At 36.5% G+C, this 18,660-nt stretch overlaps 1 pseudogene; it reads right to left on the bottom strand.

Annotated features, from left to right (window-relative positions):
- Positions 1-12,591: 12,591 nt before the first annotated feature.
- LOC125343545 lies at positions 12,592-14,994 on the bottom strand (annotated as a pseudogene).
- Positions 14,995-18,660: the final 3,666 nt, after the last annotated feature.

Raw genomic sequence — 18,660 nt, 5'->3', positions numbered from 1 at the left:
TGTGTCATTCTACTCTCCTTGCATATAATTCAGTTTGTCTTGCTCTTTGTCAGATATATCTTGGGCTTTTGGACTTCTGTCTCCTGACTCCTTTTGACAGACTATTCTTCATCTTCCTTAGACCATTTTAATCCTAGCTTCTTCTTAGTTCCCACTCAATCTCAGTAATGATTCTCCTTGGTGCTTATATAAAACCAACTGATTGACTTACACCTAGTATATTTAGCACACTTGGCTTAAAATCTAAATTGGGAAGGGAGTTTAGAAAATTTTAGTAGCCAAAGGCACAGAGTTGGAATAACTCAAGTATATAAATAAAAAAGAAAGAAACCAAGAAAGGAGAATGACAGAGAGAAGAAAGAGACAAAGAAGGAGGAAGATGAGAAGAATTTGTCCTGGGTGGAGGAAGATGAAGAAGAAGTGAAGGAGGAGGAAGAGGAGGAGGAGGAGGAGGAGGAAGGAGGAGGAGGAGGGAGGAGGGAGGAGGAGGAGGAGGAGAAGAAGAAGAGGAAGAGGAAGAGGAAGAAGAAAAGGGGAAATGACAAGGAGGATAGTCTATGCCTATAATCCCAGCCACTGGGGTGGTAAAAAAAAAAAGAGGATGGCAGTTCAAAGCCAGCCTGGACAAAGTTTCCATGATACCCTATCTGAAAAACAAACTAAAAGCAAAAGAACTAAAAACATGACTCATATAGCACAGTGCTAGCCTTACAAGTATAAGGTCCTCATTTGAATTGCCAGTACTGCAAAAAATAAAATTTAAAAATGTGGCATGGGGATACAGACAAGCACAAAGTCTCTAGGGCAGAGGTATGAAAGCTACAGAAGACTGACAAAAAGTTCAGCTAAGTGATGTGATGCTTTACACCTCTCACTTTTGAGCCAGGAGTCCATACTCATCCTTTCTTTATCTGGCTCAATGCAGTCAAGTGGAGCAAACAGGGAACAGGTCAAGACTAATCAAACATGGAGTGACAAATGCTTAAATTTTTTCCTGTCTTCTTATCAATGTTTCCATTGAAAAGATCTCCAGAACTATAATGTAAAAGGCAAGTGGCAAATCAATACATATATTAAAATTCAGTTTTGTTTGTAATAAGTACTGGGAATATAATATATGAAAATCAAAATAATAAGTATCTCACTAGCAAAATAAAAATAATTTTCCCTCCTGTGCTATTTTATGGTTTGCAATATATGTATTTTTACTCTGTCTGACTACTCACCTGACACTCTAAAACTCATACTTCACAGACATCTTGAAGATTGTCTTTTTCTAAAAGTATGAGGGATGGGGTGGGTAGGACAGGAATGGGTGAGAATGTTGAAAGAATTGACATTGACCAGGATATCCTGCATTCATAAATTGCTTTGTTAAATGGCAACCCCTCTGTACTCAAAAATAATAGCAAAAAAAGAAAATAGAAGAAAAAAATATAAGTCAAACCTGGCACCAGTTGCTCACACTTGTAATCCTAGCTTTCAAGACGCTGAGATCTGAGGATTATGGTTCAAAGCCAGCCTGGGAAGGAAAATCTGAGACTCTTATCGCCAATAAACTACTCAGAAAAAGCCAGAAGTGGAGCTGTGGATCAAGTGATAGTGTGCTACCTTGAGCACAGAGAGGCTCAGGGACAAAGCGCAGGCCTTGAGTTCAAGCCCCAGAACTGGCATATATATATATATACACACACACATATATACACATAAACATATATATATACACACATATATATATATACATACACATATATACATGTGCATATATTTATATATTTGTAAATTCATAAACTAGCTAAGATCTTTTAAAAAATTAAATTATTTGACAATATCTGTACATTTTTATGAAGAGACTATTGTGTTTTGATTTTTTGGAAGTTTAAAATTTTTTATTTTATTCTAAAGCTGATTTACAGAGGGGTTACAGTTACATAAGCAAGGTAGGGAGTATATTCTTTTTGAGTAGTGTTACCCCATCCCTCCTTTTTGCCTGCTTTCCCTTTCCCCCACCCCACCCCCCAAACAAAGCTTCTAGTGAGTATTGATGTTGCAGTGGTTCAGCCTTTGCATCACCATTTCTGTGATTCTCCTTCCCTTCCCCAAATCAGATAAACTTATATACAAGACAAAGTGCACCAAAATCAGAGACAGTGACCACAGGCAATAAACCAGAGGGGGAAAAAAGAAATAACTGCAAATAGGTAAAACAATAACAACAAAAACTCCTCTTGCTCTCAGATCAGGGAATTGATTTGGGTTACTATCATTTTATGTGTTCATATGTACATAGTTATTTTGCTATTGTGATCCTTTGCTAGGACTATCGTAGGCACATGTATAGAGTAAGTAATGCCCAAAGCAGAGATGCAGGGTAATTTTGTATATTCATCATTTTATATTTTTATCCTTTCTTTACAGTGAGTGCACCCAATTTCCTCTTTTCTACCTATTTTGAGACATGCAGTGCCAGCTCATTACCATAGACACCCTTCTCTGACATTACTCTCCTTTATCTAACTGCAACATTACACCTCTTTACTAACCTCTTTCCCAATCCCTCTCCCATCTGCTGTCCCCAGTCTCTAGTAACCTTTCTCCTCTCAACTTCTAAGAGATATTTTTTTAATTCCACATTCATGTGATGCTTGGGTTTTTTCTTACCTGATTTATCTCATTTAGCATGAGTTAATACAATAAAAATATTCCATGATTTAATACAGACTGTTTAACAACTCATTTTCTAACACCTTCCCTTTCTGGACTACTGTCATTCAGCTGTTCTCTAATCTCTGCTGCTTGCTGCCACCCAAAGGCCATGGTGCTTTCGCTTCCTTTTGCCTATCACATTCTTTCTTTCTGACAAAGTTATTGTAATTAAAATCATTATTATTAGCATTCTCAGTTTCAAATTTACTTATGCACAGAGGCTGTTCCTGATTGAATGTAGGTCAGTCCCACACTCTTTGATACATTTTGTATATTTCCTTTACAATGTAATGTAAACATATTCATTTCTTTGTCCCCAAATGATCTATGAGCTCTGATCGATACGGACTTGGTCTCTTTTGCTAACTACTATATCTCCAGTATGTAGCACTAGACATGGAACTTACGTACTCAATTTTTGTTGAATGAATAACTGAGGAAATACCATTTGGTACAAAAGATGAAAAAGGAGAGGTGACAGTTACAGTGAAGATTCTACCTTTATAGTAAGTTTGTGTCCTCAGTTTAACATTTTTTGAAAATGCATTGGCTCTAGAGAACATTTATTCCTTAACATCATGATTTCCGTACATCCCCAGAGTCCTGTTCATCTGAACACTTACTGGTGAATTGATCAATGTTGGGGGGCTCTGGACCCCCTTTTTCCCTTATCTCCCTGGGGAAATGCCTGAACCCAAACTATGAAAGACACTCAGCCCTACCCCTCCCACCGTCAGAAGGAGTAAGGCGTATCTTTGTGGACTTTGCTGAGTTGAGGAGAAATGCCAAAATCCCCTTCCCCATCAGCCCCCCTCACGTGTCCGACGCAGGAAGAAAATTCTGGGGAGCCAGTCTGGATGGTCTACCAGTCTCGCCCACCTAAGGGGCGGGCAGAAGAATTTATTACGGTGACAAAGGTGGAAGGGGAGGGACTTGGGGTGACTAGCTAATTGGCTGAACTGGGCTGCCCATCAGGTGATGTCATGAAACTTCCTCTGTGGGCGGAGACTACAGCCCCCCAAGGGCTGGGCCTCCACCATTAGACACATGGCCAAGCCGGGAGGCCAAGCCAGGAGGCAGGGACTGCTTGCTTCTCTTCCAGTTGAGGCCGGAAGGTGGGAGGGGCTCCCTCCCACACTGCCCCAGGGCTGGTTGAAGGGCAGCGTGAATCCCCAACAGATCAATTCTTCCTCTTATTGTACAAACAGGTCACGATTCCATAAGTTAGGTTATGAGTATAATGCTTCTTGGACAATGTCACCCCTTCCTTTGGTCTCCCCAATTTTCCCGCTTTTATCTCCACCATCAAGTTACATAGTTCATTTTTTACATAATGTATATTGAATCCAATGACTGCATTTGCTCACCCTTCCTTCCTTCATTTGTGTGCTCCCCTTTTCTTCTCCCCTTAAAGCGTGTTTCTACTTTCTGGTATTCATTTTGATAAACATGTCAGTTGTTCATAGGAGTTACACATTTGGATTTTTCCCCTTTAGTCAAGCTGTGTGTATATGCAGATAACCCTGTGCAAAACATCACGCATGTCTGTGTTTGAGATCTAGTGAACTATACATTCTCGCTCATTAATTACTTAATCAAGAACAAAGGCCTATATTTTGTTGAAATTAAAAGCCATTCAATATTCATTACTAAGAAATAATATCTTTGACTTTCCATCACAGTGGATACATAAATTCTCTCAGGAAGAATGACATTAAAGAACTTGTGACTTTGTTTTTTTTTAATCTTCTATGAAAAATGACAAAGAAGCTGCACTGCTAGAAAGTTTGTTCAAGAACCCTAGGGTCTCACTGTCTCTGCATTGCATTCTATATTCAATAGTATGCTTAAAATAAGATATCTGGATTTGATAGAAAATGACTCATGAAAGTCTATTTCCAAGGGGTGATAGTTCTGGAAATAGTCATACTTTCAAGGAGAGGGAATTGTATTTTAATAGGTGTGGAGCCTATAGTGGCAAAATCAATTGCCATTGGGCAGCTTAACCACAGAATGCTTGCTTCTGTTCAGGATAGTTTCTTTTTATAGACTTTCCAATCAAGAAAGGTTTTGCCAAACTGGAAAGGGTAGGGGTGCTCTCATCAAAATATGCTAGTAGAAAATGTTTTTCTTTGACAGCACTCCCTTCTCACTTTGTAATTGAGTGATCAACACTTTCAGACCTGTAGGGTTGGAACCACTTGAAGCATGAATTTCAGGGGAGGATAGATTTTTTTAAGATGAGGTTTGTGAATTGTCTGTCTTGTGTTCCTACAATCATGTTATTAATTTAATTGTATTGAAATTTTCAAATAGCCACATATACTCTTCTAGATGGGGTTAAGGTTTAATTTTGTTTCATGTTCACAACAGCTTAAATAATTATTCAATCAATTAATTAGTGTTAGTTTTGGGGCTTTAACTCCAGGCCTTACACTCAGCATTTTCTATTCATGGCTGGTGGTCTACCACTTGAGCCACACTTCTACTTCTGACTTTTTTTCTTGCTAATTGGAGAAAAGAGTCTCCAGGATTTGTCTGCCCAGGCTGTCTCTGAGCCATAGTTCTTAAATGTCAGCCTCCTAAGGAGCTTGGATTACAGGCATGAGCAACCAGTACCCAGTCTTCACAATAGTTTTTTTTTTCTTTTTACTATCCCATTGTAATACAGCAAATAATTAGTAAAACTGAAATGTGAAATTAAGTTTGTTGACAGAACCTGCATGTTTGGTTACCAGAATTATTTTACTTAAGGGGCAAGGCTCAGTGGCCTTGATGTAAGAAGAAAGCTCTACATTAATTTTCCCCTAGCACATTGATGTTTTCAAACAAGGAATGTATGTATAAATACTTACTGTATGTAGAAGAAGAAATGAGTATTTGGACCTTGTATTTGTCTTCAGAAGATGAAATTGAGTGGAAACACTAATGTTTTAGTGTCAGATTTTCTTTTCTTTTTTTTTTTTTTTTAAAGATTTTATTATCAAACTGAATTACAGAGAGGTTACAGTTTCATACATTAGGCATTGGATACATTTCTTGTACTGTTTGTTACCTCGTCCCTCATTCTCCCTCCCCCTTCTCCTTTCCCTTTCCCCCGCCCCCAATGAGATGTTCAGTTCATTTACACCAGTTTTGCAAGTATTGCTTTTGTGGTTGTTTGTCTTTTTTTACCCTGTGTCTCTTGATTTTGGTATTCCCTTTCAATTTCCTAGTTCTAATACCAGTATGCATGGTTTCCAATATACTCAGGTAAGATACAGAGATAGTGTAAGTCACAGCAGAGGCTCACAAGAGCCCAATAGCTATACCCTTATGAACACATAAGATGATGCTAAGTGAAATGAACTCCATGTTATGGAAACAATTGTTATATCACAGTTGTAACTACTTTCAACATGCCATGTGTAACTGTAGCTTCTATTATTGATGATCTTCTTGTATCACCTTCCTGTGGTTGTACCTACACTAGTGTCAGATTTTCTGATAAATTTGTTTATTGGAACTACTGATTTTTGTTATGTCTTTTGCATTCTGTGATTGTTATTTCTATGTGTTGTATCAACTTGACTGATCCATCAGTTCCAACTCAGCTCTTGCTTTCTGGACAGGTGATTCACCTTTTGAGCCTTGTCCTGGCCATTTGTTTTCTTCAGTTTTGGAATTATATAAATAATTATTTGTGAACCCAAGATCATAAAGGTTTATTCTTATATTTTTTAGGAATATTTAACATATTTCTTTCTTTGCTCTATTCCCAGGTAACTTTTGTATATGGGTTGAAGTAAGGATCTCAATTATTTCTCAAATGCATATGAAGTTTGTTAAAGAGAGACTGTTTCTTTTTTCTATTGAATGGTCTTGATGGTATTGCTAAAAATCAGCTAACAATAAGTAGAGGCTTTTATATTTGGACTCAGTTCTATTCTATTTAGCTATTTGTCTACTCTTCTTGACAGAATCATATTGCTTTGATTACTACAGATTTGTAGTAAGGTTGGAGGTACAAGTTCTTCAAATTTGTTCTTTTTGAAGATTATGTGGTAAATTTTTATACTTTTGCAATTACATGTGGTTTTTCAGGTGTATGTTTTTCACTTATGAAGAAATAGAACGCGGGATTTTGATAAGGATTGCAATGAAGTTATTGATTCTTTGGGGGACTAATGCCATCTTAAAAATATTGTCTTCCAGTCCATGAACATGGAATATCTTTCTATCATTTAGGTCTTCTTTATCTTCTTCCTGCCATGTTTTATGGTTTTCATTGTATGAGCCTTCGTATGCATGTTTAAATTCATACACACATATTATTATTCAGATGCTCTTATAAATTATTTATTGTTAATTTTATTTTCAGATAATTTTTGCTGCTGTATGTAAATGGATGTGATTTCTTTTGTTTATCTTAGATTATGTAATTTTCCTTAACTTACTTATTATTTCTAACCAGATTCCTTATAAATCTTTAAGATATTTTTATGAACTATATCATGTCACCTGGGTTTTGGGTATTATTGCTTTAAATATTTGTTTTGCTTTGCTGAAAATAGAGTTTTATTTTTGCTTTCTGGTTTGAATATCATTTTTCTCTGTGGATTTTTATAACTAAAACCTCAAACACAATGCTAAAGAAATTGGTGAAAGTAGGCACCATTCTCTTATTATTGTGTCTTTCATTCTTTCACCAATGAACATAATGTTCGCTGTGCAATTTTCGTGAATGCCTGTTGGGTCCTAATTTGCTGAACGTTTATGTAAATTGGTTTTCTCAGTTCCATTTTCCACATCAATTATTTTCATCCTTTTTTTCCTTTTTTGTTAAATTTTTATTATCTTTAAAATATTGTACAAAGGAGTTTCAATATATCTTGATCAATGTCACCCCTTTCAACATTCTTACCCATCCCTCCTCCACTTACCCCTCTTCTCACTCTTCTTTATTTTGTACAATGTATTTTGATTCTTGACTGCATTCTCCTCTTTTTCTCTTCTTCACTCATCTAGCCTTTTCTCCTTGGCCCCACCCTACCCCTTTAAAGTATCCACTTACTGTTTTATTTTCGCTGAACTTTGAATTTGGGAATTCTAAGAATTTGAGGTCTTTACTATATCTATACTATTTGAGGTCTCCCTTGAGTGGTAGGCTTTACTAGTGAAAATCATCTAACCTCTCCTTTTGTATTTTTTTCTTTTTGGTTACACATTTATTTTTACCACACCAAAGTTTATTCACAGACATGCACTTTACCACCTGAGCTATGTTGTTGTTATTATTGTTTTTGGTTATATGTGAGAAATGGTCTCACCCTTAAACTTGGGACAGTCTACATCCTTATTCTCTTATTTACATTTCCCATCTAGCTGTGATAATAGGTGCATATAAACACATCCAGTTTTTTATTAATTGAGAAAGGATCTCACAGACATTTTGCCTGGGCTGGCCTCTAACTGTGATCGTCCCAATTTCTGAATCTTGAGTAGTCACAATTATAAGTGTGAGCCACTGTGCCCAACTCAGTTTGGTTTTTAATTGATATATTTTTTCCTGGTGCTATAACTTCTTATCAACTGTCTCTTGTAGCTCTTTAAAACACATGTTTAAAATTTTACCTACTGTAAATGACAATGTTTACTCAGGGAGAGTTTCTGTTCATTAATCTATCCCCCATCCTAGCCCATAGGAATAAATTTAATTTTCTTGTTGCTGTGCATGTTATTTATTTTTTTGAAAATTGGTCATTTCTAATATAATGCAATAGCTCTTGGAACTCAGCTAGTAGATATAAAATACATTCCCAACTGAGGTTTGCTTTTGTTACATGTTGTAGTTACTATCATTTGTTTTGCTCTTTTTAAAAATATAGTATATTTTCTAAACCATTATTTGAAATCTGTGTTGTTTTTTCAATGTGATCGCAGAAGGTTATGTTTCATTAGCTTAGTGAGTGGTTAGTTTGTCTTTACTGTGATTCCTGAAACACCTAATGAGTAGCTGGAAAAACTTGAGTCATAAGATCAATGTGAAATAATAAAGATTTAAGATCTCAGATCTTTCCTAAGAATATAACTTGATGATCCTTGTTTGTAGATTTTCTGACCTCCATCTATATATGGCTGCCTTAATTTCCAAAGGATCACATTCCAGACCTAGATGCATTGCTATAAAAATCTGTAGATTTGTAGTCATTGGTAGCTTTTTGAACAGTGCTTATTGCTTTCTACCATTTTCTCCATCTTAGATGTGTTAATGCTACATGTTTACATTTGAGATACCAATTTGGGAAAAAAGGGGCTAGTCCTTCAAGCGACTTTTACATAGGTTAAACTTGGAAATAGAAGCTTATTAATTCCCTATAGTTCTTGGAAGTGAATGAAAAGCTGTATTGCTACCCCCTCAAAACTAGGGCCATGCTATATCAAGTGTGTTAGATTAAGAATGAATGCAAAAATTCTGGGCTGCAAATATGGCCTAGTGGCAAGAGTGTTTGCCTCCTATACATGAAGCCCTGGGTTCTATTCCCCAGTACCACATATATAGAAAATGGCCAGAAGTGGCGCTGTGGCTCAAGTGGCATAGTGCTAGCCTTGGACAAAAAGAAGCCAGGGACAGTGCTCAGGCCCTGAGTCCAAGGCCCAGGAATGGCAAAAAAACCCACAAAATTCTGATGTTTCCTGTAATTGTAAATTTAGCATTTTTTTTTTTGGCCAGTCCTGGGCCTTGGACTCAGGGCCTGAGCACTGTCCCTGGCTTCTTCCCGCTCAAGGCTAGCACTCTGCCACTTGAGCCACAGCGCCGCTTCTGGCCGTTTTCTGTATATGTGGTGCTGGGGAATCGAACCTAGGGCCTCGTGTATCCGAGGCAGGCACTCTTGCCACTAGGCTATATCCCCAGCCCCAATTTAGCATTTTTTAACTATTAGTTTGGTTGCTGTATACCTTTGTGTTTTGCAGGGGTGTATAAAGTTATTTTATCTTAGCTCTGTTATTTTTATTTTCATGAAAATGAATGTGTTTATTATGTAAATTAAGGCATATTAAACATATGTCAAATTGTATTTATTTCACTTACTCTGTAAGAGCTATCCTTTTGATGTTATTCATTGTATCCAGACCTTGTATCCAGAGAACCTCACTAAATTGTAGCTCCTAGGTAAAGGTGGACCTTTAAGACAGATCATTTCCACTATAGTTCTTAAAATGTTTCATAATATGTTGTTTATCAGCTTTCACAGACTGTCTTAAAATAACACATAAGCACTATGCATATTTATGCAGTACAGTGAGATATTCCAATAAATTTACAATGTAAGCTAAATCTTTTTTTCTGCCAGTCCTGGGGCTTGGACTCAGGGCCTGAGCAATGTCCCTGGCTTCTTTTTTTTTCCTTTGGTTGAAGTTAAAGTATTTATTGATGTGTTTAAGCTCTGTATATTCTCCACAGATCATATTAAGGAATCTGTAAGTGAAGTTTATGTGTTCCTAGTGGGACAGGCATAGAGCCAAAGGAGAGGAAGAAGGGAAAAAAGAAAACAAAACAGTTACAGGAAAAATGGAAATACAGGTTACCTGAACGTCCAGATTAAAGGAAAAGAAAGCTGTGAGCATCAACATTACCTATACAAGCATTACAAAGACTCATGTGAAGGAAGTAAAAGTCTTCAAAGCTTTCCACAAAGTCTAAGAGCCAGTTTCAGGTACAACCTAGAACATTTGCCTTTCACATGAACAGGCTCCCTCTGCTCTCTCCTGGGCTCTCAGCTATTTCTTGGGGTTTGAGTGAGGAAGAGGCCAGGAAAGGAGAGCTGACCTGAGTAAAGGTAAGGAGTGCAGGAGACATCCAAAGAGGGAGAGGCTGCACATGGGGACATACTTCAGAAGGGAATGTGGAGAAAGCTGCAGTAAATAACAACAAGTGGCTGAAAAACATCATACACAAACTACAGGCTAGTTGCTGTGGGTGTTCCTGGCTTCTTTTTGCTCAAGGCTAGCACTCTACCCTTGAGCTACAGCACCACTTTCCGGTTTTCTATATATGTGGTGCTGAGGAATCAAATGTAGGGCTTCATGTATGCCAGGCAAGCACTCTACCACTAGGCCATATTCCCAGAGCCCACATTTACAATGTATAAGGATACTTGAGAGTAATTGCCATCTTTATGACCTCAAACATTTATCATTTCTTTGTGTTGGAAACATTCAAAAATCTTATCTGCTAGCTATTTCAAGAAGGAAGTCTGTATTCAAATGTATTATGTATTCAGGAAATATACTTAGAAACTAAGGACATTTGATTTTCTTTGTTTTGCCTCTACCTCCAACTATTCTCCTGAGCTTTTTTCCTTGCTCTGTGTCACTGAGGCTAACTCATAAGGACTTTATCACTGGGCTGCCTTTTCCTCTGGCCAGTAGGCAGTATGTGTCAAATGTATCCTGAAGAGATTTAAAGGTGTGATTTATAAAATGACAATTAAGCTGAGTTGTACATGGTGATTAGGAATTTACTGAAGAAGAGGAAAGAAATACTAAGTCTCCTCAACCCTTTAGCCCCAGAGACAATAATGATTAGTTGATAGTCTCTGGGGTGCCAAAACATCCTTTGTTTGTCTGCTAACTCTACCCAATACTCCTTAAAAGGTCACTTTATTAAATATCTTTATGCGAATCACCTGAATTAAACTTTGTTTCCTTCTGGGATTCTGATGTCTACAGAGACTTTAATATGCTAATTGCATTACCAATATCTCAATAGAGGCTATTAGCTGCCAACATTTCCTGAAACCATTTGTCCGCAGAGCACTTCAGGAAAACAATAATAGTTATTTGTTTATTTGTAAGGATAGCTCCTAGAGCAGTACTTACAGAAGCTCACTTTTGGAAATGCTGCTAAATAATTATAACAAAGCTACCATTTATTAAATGTTTCATAAGACACTTCTATGGCTTAATGCACATACTCTTCATCAAAGCTTTACCATGTGGATTGTATTATACTATTGATTCTGAAGTCAGTCCTCAAACCCCTAAGTCCCTACTTGTGGTCAGTTGACACTGCTGTAGCCATGATTAATTGATGGAGAGTAGCTGTGTAATACTTATGAGGGCCCAAAAATCAAGGTCTCAACCTAGCTAATAGGCAGTGCAGTTGATATGACCTTACTGCCTGATTTGGAAGAGTATTAAATGTTGATTAGTAAATAATTAACAGTGAAATGAATAGGTATAATAACCCAAGAGATATTTTTACAAAAATTCTAGGACCTAAACTTACTACTTGGGGGTATAAGTATCATTCAGTACTGAAGTGAAGGGCACTGTCTCTTAACTGGGACACTCTTGAGGGCAGGGTCCACATATTCTTCACCTTGAATTTCCAATGACCAACATGATAATATTCATATGGTAAATAAAAGTAAATATTAGCTTTAAGACTTTAATATAACAGACAGATCTCCACAGCTTCATTTTTTTTTATAAATTAACTCTCTTGGGCACAAAATACATACATTAAAATTTTCTGCAAGAACATAAACTATTAACAATGGCTTTTATGGGAAGGACTTAGGGACTTCATGCAGAAAGTAGTAATTTTTTACTATAGGCTGTACCTACTGGTTTTTTTTTTTACAATATGTACATTCTACAATAAAACTCATACAAAAAGAAAAATTCCTATTTGTGTTTTTTTTAAACATCCAGGCAGAAATTTATAAATTGTGAACTCTCCCAAATATACTGATGTTTCATACTGTGTAGTTTCCATGTCTATTATTTTCACTTTAATAAATATAAAAGTGGAAAATGAAACATAGGTGTAGGGCATAAGAAAATGAGACACATATATCAGTCTTCTCTAAAGTTGAAAAATAAAATGTTTATGATACTTAGAAAAATTTTCCAAAGGCTCAAATCACAATGATTAATGGTTTCTCAAGTATTATCAGTGATCTGTCTTGTCCCTAAACATTATGTTCCTATGTAGAGCTTTGAGATTTTTTCCAAAAAGAGAACTGTTATATATTTTGTGCACCAGGGACATGACAGACCTAAGAGCAAACCCTAGTGGCTCATTCTGATCTTTCAGGGAAACCTCCTTTATAATTTTAAAATAATGATCTCAGTAGGAACATTAGAGGTAAAGGAGTAACTGTTGTTATATGTGAGTTGGTCATAGGATTATAAATGTAATTTTTAGTTCTCAGTTGCATTTCTACTGTCTATGTATAAATGATAAAGCAATAACCAATAACTTAAAAAGTAGTAGTAGTATTTCCTAGGTCTGGGGTACGGCTTTTTGGAAGAATATCTGCCTAGCAAGCAAAAGGCCCTGAATTCAAACTCTAGTAACATACAAACGAAATGCTAGAGTTCCTGAATGATGGCATATGTAACAGTAATAATAATACTAAAATAAGTTATGTAAAACTTTCCAATTAATACACAAATAGTATATATGCTTATATGTAAGCATGACATTTTGAAGTGAAGTATGTATATACTCTTGGAATGGCTCAATGAAGCTAATTAACATATGCATTTACATAGAGATTTCTTTTTTGTGGTAAGAACATTTTCTTATCAACTTTTAAAATAAGATACACTGTTGTAACTGTACAACAAAGTTTATTCAAAATAAATGAAACCCTTTTCCTTTTAACTAACATCTTGCCAACCTCCTATCTCCCTGTCTCTGCTAATGATCATTCTACTGTTTCTACCAGATGAAACTTCTTAGATTCCACATAGAAGTTAAATCATGTGGTGTTTATCTCTTGTTCCTGGCTTATCACTTTGAACATAATGTATTCTGGGTTCATCCATATTGTTAAAAATAACATGATTTCTTTCTTTCTTAGGACCAGACAGTATTCTATTTTTACTAGATTTAAATAATACCCTTCCTGGAACTTGTAAAAGCATGTTTTGATGGCAGCCTACCGTACAACTGTACTGAGAGTTCTTAAATTAAGCAACTGTTTCTCATGATATATGTTTTGTTTTCTTGGTTAGCATGTTCATCCAGTGATTTCCTTATACAACTCTTTAATTCTTCAATTCCTCTCCTGTAATTGCAGAGATGGGGATGACATGTTGGAACTCCATAATCTTTTCTGCAATCTTTTTTTTTTTTTTTTTTCAAATAGATGCAAGAAATCTTTAGGATTCTGGAGTTAGTACATCAGTTCATGAAATTTATCTTGGGCATCTGGCAAGTCCATTTTATTAATGGTCAAGAGTGAAGGTTTTGCATGAAGTTCTTCTTCTTCTTTTTTTTTTTTTTTTTTTTTTTGGCCAGTCCTGGGCCTTGGACTCAGGGCCTGAGCACCGTCCCTGGCTTCTTCCCGCTCAAGGCTAGCACTCCGCCACTTGAGCCACAGCGCCGCTTCTGGCCGTTTTCTGTATATGTGGTGCTGGGGAATCGAACCTAGGGCCTCGTGTTTCCGAGGCAAGCACTCTTGAACTAGGCCATATCCCCAGCCCCATGAAGTTCTTCTTTGTACAACTCCAACTCTTTGTCAGTAGTATAACCAGTTTCAAAGACAGTTCTGTATTGAAATCCAGAAACACCAACAACAAAAAGTAGTTGTCTTGTTCTTTCTATATGCTTGAGGAATTTGTGGCCCATTCCCTTGTTCTTATGTGTTCCTTCTATCAAACCTGGGAGATCAGCTACTGATATCTGTTTGAAGTCACTGTACATAATCTTTCCAAGCTCAGGCTTTAATGTTGTAAATGCATAATCTGCAATCACAGGTTTTGCACAATAAACCTAACTTAGCAAAGAGGATTTTCCAGCATTTGGGAATCCTACTAGGCCAACATCAGCTATCAGCTTTAAGTCAGGGTGAATTGTTCATTTTTGACCTTTCAAAGGTAAGAAATTTGTAAGTAATTTACCACCAAGGCCACCTTCCGCTACCAAAAGTCTGTCTTCCTCTTTGTTGAATTCTCCATTTTCATCAGTTACTGAAATACCCAGAGGAACAGGGGTTTCACAGTCTTTTCCTTTGGAGCCTTTCAAAGCACTGACCCGACTGTTTGCTCCTTCTCAGGCCACAAACCGTTTCTGAGGATATTTGTCTTTCAGGTTCTTTAATGACATCCTTCTATGTGTTACAACCCGTACATCACCACCTTTTCCACCTTCTCCACCTAAACGAGGATAACGCATTCTACCACTTCCTCCTTTGGTGAAGACTCTTAGTTTATCAATGAATTTTCCATACTTTCTGAGCAACTTGCAGCTGCTATGCACCATGAGGGCTCCGGGACAGCACAGCCTCCCGCGAAAGCTCCCTCAGCTTCATTTTATCTTTATTATCACATCCTTCACTGCCCTGTTTTTTTTTTTTTTTTTTTTTTGCCTATCATGGGGCTTGAACTCTGGGCCTGGCCACTGTCCCTGAGCTCTTCAGCTCAAGGCAGGTACTCTACCACTTGAGCCACAGTGGTTTTTTCTGAGTGGTTTATTGGAGATAAGAGTCTCATAGACTTTTCTTCCCGGGCTGGCTTTACCACAATCCTCAGATCTCAGCCTCCTTAGTAACTAGGGTTACATATGTGAGCCACTGATGCACAGCTGCCCATTTTTTTGTGTCTACATAGTTTATTAATTGTTTTTATCTTTTTGAATGACACATAATAATTGTACCTATCTATCAGTCACAATGTGATATTTTGATTCACAAACTCATTGGCTAATGATCAATACAGGGTAATTAGTATTCCTATCACTTACATTTTTATCATTTCTTTACAATGAATACATTCAAATTTCTCTACTACCTATTCTGCTATTCACAGTGTATTATTATAATTATTCATCCTGTTATGACATAAATCACCAGAATGTATTCTTCCTATCAAACTAAATCTAGAGCAAATTCTACCTCTTTTCTCCTCTCTACTCAGTCTCTAATAACCACCAGTCCACTATCAACTCCTATAAGATAAACTTTCTTAGATTCTAAGTGAGGCCTGACTTATGCAGTGTAACTTCCTAGTAGGTCCAGGCATGTGGTTGCAATTAAATGATAATGCTTTACCATAGCTCAATAGTATTTCATTGTGTGTTATACAAGCCATATTTTGCTTATATATTCTAATGTTGATAGTCTTTGAAATTGGTTCAGCATCCTGGCTATTGTGAACAGTGCTATACTAAACACAAATGGAAGTATCTCTGAAAAGCTCACTTCATTTCCTTGGGGTATATATCTAGTAATATAATTGATGGATTACTCCATACTTGTCTTATCATATGTTTAATTATTTCTTTATCATTTTAGTCTCATTAAACACTTATTTTTGAGAACTCAGTGAAGCTATCATGGAGTTGTAAAATCTTTCTATTTTAATAATTCTTCACGCCATGACAAAAAAGAGAAAAATTACTATTTCAGTATTTCAGAGACTATGAATTGAGGCAACAGATTTTAGCATAAACTTACATTCTCCAAATGAATTTGTGTACATATAGCATAGATAGAGCATGCCATGTAAATATGTATACAAACAGGAAAGTGAAAAGTGACATATACAATGGTAAAAAATGAGCAATATCTTCTATTTTACCCATTATTTAGATTGTGTGGGTTTAGTTCTTTTGCTGAAAAAATTATACAGACATGAAAATTACTTTAAGTATATTTGAAAAAAATAGCAATTATTTTCAATAAATTCCCCCAACTTTCTTTGTCTCCATAAGTCTAACTTAATATGATATTAGCAGAAGTTAAAAAAAATAAGAGGGAGCACAGAAAGGGTAGACAAAGGGTGAATCAATGCAATAGCAATACTCACTAGACTGTTGGAAATGAGCTTTACAACTTGGGAGACAGAGAAGTCGGGTGGAGGGAAAGCAGGAGAAAATGAGGGAGAGATTAACACTGTTTGAAAAAAAATGTACTCATTATGTATGTAGCTGTAATCCCTCTGTATATCACCTTTACAATAAAATTTTTAAAAATGTATTGTTTAAGACCCAAAAAGCAAGACTTAAAATGTTTAAGATTTCTAGATTTTATGAAAGCAAGATTCAACTCAGATGCCCCTCAGTAGATGAGTGGATCAGGAAAATGTGGTACATATACACAATGGAATTCTATGCCTCTAACAGAAAGAATGACACTTCCCCATTTGTAAGGAAATAGAAGGACTTGGAAAAAATTATACTAAGTGAAATGAGCCAGACCCAAAGAAACATGTACTCTATGGTTTCCCTCATAGGGAATAATTAGTACATGTTTAGGCTAGTCACAGCAGAGGATCACAATAGCCCAATAGCTATGTCTTTAATAACCCATAAGATGATACTAAGTGAAATGAACTCCACGTCATGGAAACAAGTGTTATATCATTGTTGTAATTATTTCCCACATGCCATGTGAAACCATAACTTTTCTTTGTTTCTCTTGGATTCCCTTCCTGTGGTTGCAACCCTGCTATCACTGTATCTCATCTGAGTACCCTGTGTACTGTATATATGTGTATTAGAACTAGGGAAGGGAAAGGGATTATCAAAATTGAGAGACAAAGGATAAAAAGACAAATGATTCCAAAAGCAATACTTACAAAACCATTTGGTATAAACCAACTTTACAATTCTTGTGGGGGAGAAGGAAAGGGGGAGGGGGAGGTGGAAAAATGAGGGAGGAGGTAACAAGTTGAACAAGAAATGTACTCACTGCCTTACATATGAACTATAACCCCTCTGTACTTCACTTTGACAATAAAGAAAAAAATAAATTAAAAAATCAGACACACACAGTTCCATGAAACTTCACTAATTTCCTCCTAGGATTTTCTGACAAATAAATTTCTGAATTGAAATTCGGAGTTAAATCCTTCTCAAACATCATTATTGATTGAAATGAAAGTTTGTTCCTATGCAACAGAAAGTAAGAAGGACGTGTGGAGTGGCTTTCCTCTTGCTTCTGCTTCACCTACATGACTATTCAGCGCAGTAAACTATCTCAAATTCCATTAGCATGATTTTGAAATATATCTTAGACTGAGTTATATTATCTGGATATTCAGATACTATCTGTTTCAATCTAGAACTGTACCATTGAACTCTTACTGAAATGTGTCTGGTTGTGAGTTCTGTTCTAACCACAACACTGTGAGCTACTAGAAGTGAGTGTATAGCACAATGGTTAAATGCCAAAGATCTATAAAGAAAGTTGCTGCTGACTTTATTGCCTGTGTGATCTCAGGTGAATTAGTTAACATTTTCAGTCTCATTTCAAAAGTGAGGTTTATAACACATTCGTCATCTCCATTGGTTGAATGACATGTACACATAAAATACCAAGCATAGTGGTACAGCAAGTGTTCTAAAAAGACTCTATTGTTCCTAATAGACCGTTTATTTATCAAATAAACACTAAGATATTAACCATTCTAAATATTTTGAGGCATATATTTTTTATTTCTCTATATTCTGTCACTATTATTAGTGTACTCATTAGTAATCACTGCCGTTACACCATTGTTAGTATAGTTGTTTTTTTTTGTTTGTTTGTTTTTGTTTTTTTTTTTTTTTTTGGCCAGTCCTGGGCCTTGAACTCAGGGCCTGAGCACTGTCCCTGGCTTCTTCCCGCTCAAGGCTAGCACTCTGCCACTTGAGCCACAGCGCCGCTTCTGGCCGTTTTCTGTATATGTGGTGCTGGGGAATCGAACCTAGGGCCTCGTGTATCTGAGGCAGGCACTCTTGCCACTAGGCTATATCCCCAGCCCCGTTAGTATAGTTGTTAATCTATTCTTAAATCATGGCAAATATAATTTGCTTTGGACTATTATAAGCCTCTTTGTTTCAAGATGCCTTATATTGCACACTTGTGAAAATTAAATCTGTGGTACTCTATGGAAGAAGTTCTGAATTATTACCTTACTTGCTTAGGGTTATATACTCATTACTTGTCTGAAAAGTGAACTTTGGTTGCTGCTCAT

This window comes from Perognathus longimembris, chromosome 28, assembly GCF_023159225.1.
Source record: "Perognathus longimembris pacificus isolate PPM17 chromosome 28, ASM2315922v1, whole genome shotgun sequence".
Lineage (NCBI taxonomy): Eukaryota > Metazoa > Chordata > Mammalia > Rodentia > Heteromyidae > Perognathus > Perognathus longimembris.
The sequence above is the reverse complement of the archived record's forward strand: the minus strand, read 5'-3'. Positions and strand labels throughout refer to the sequence as shown.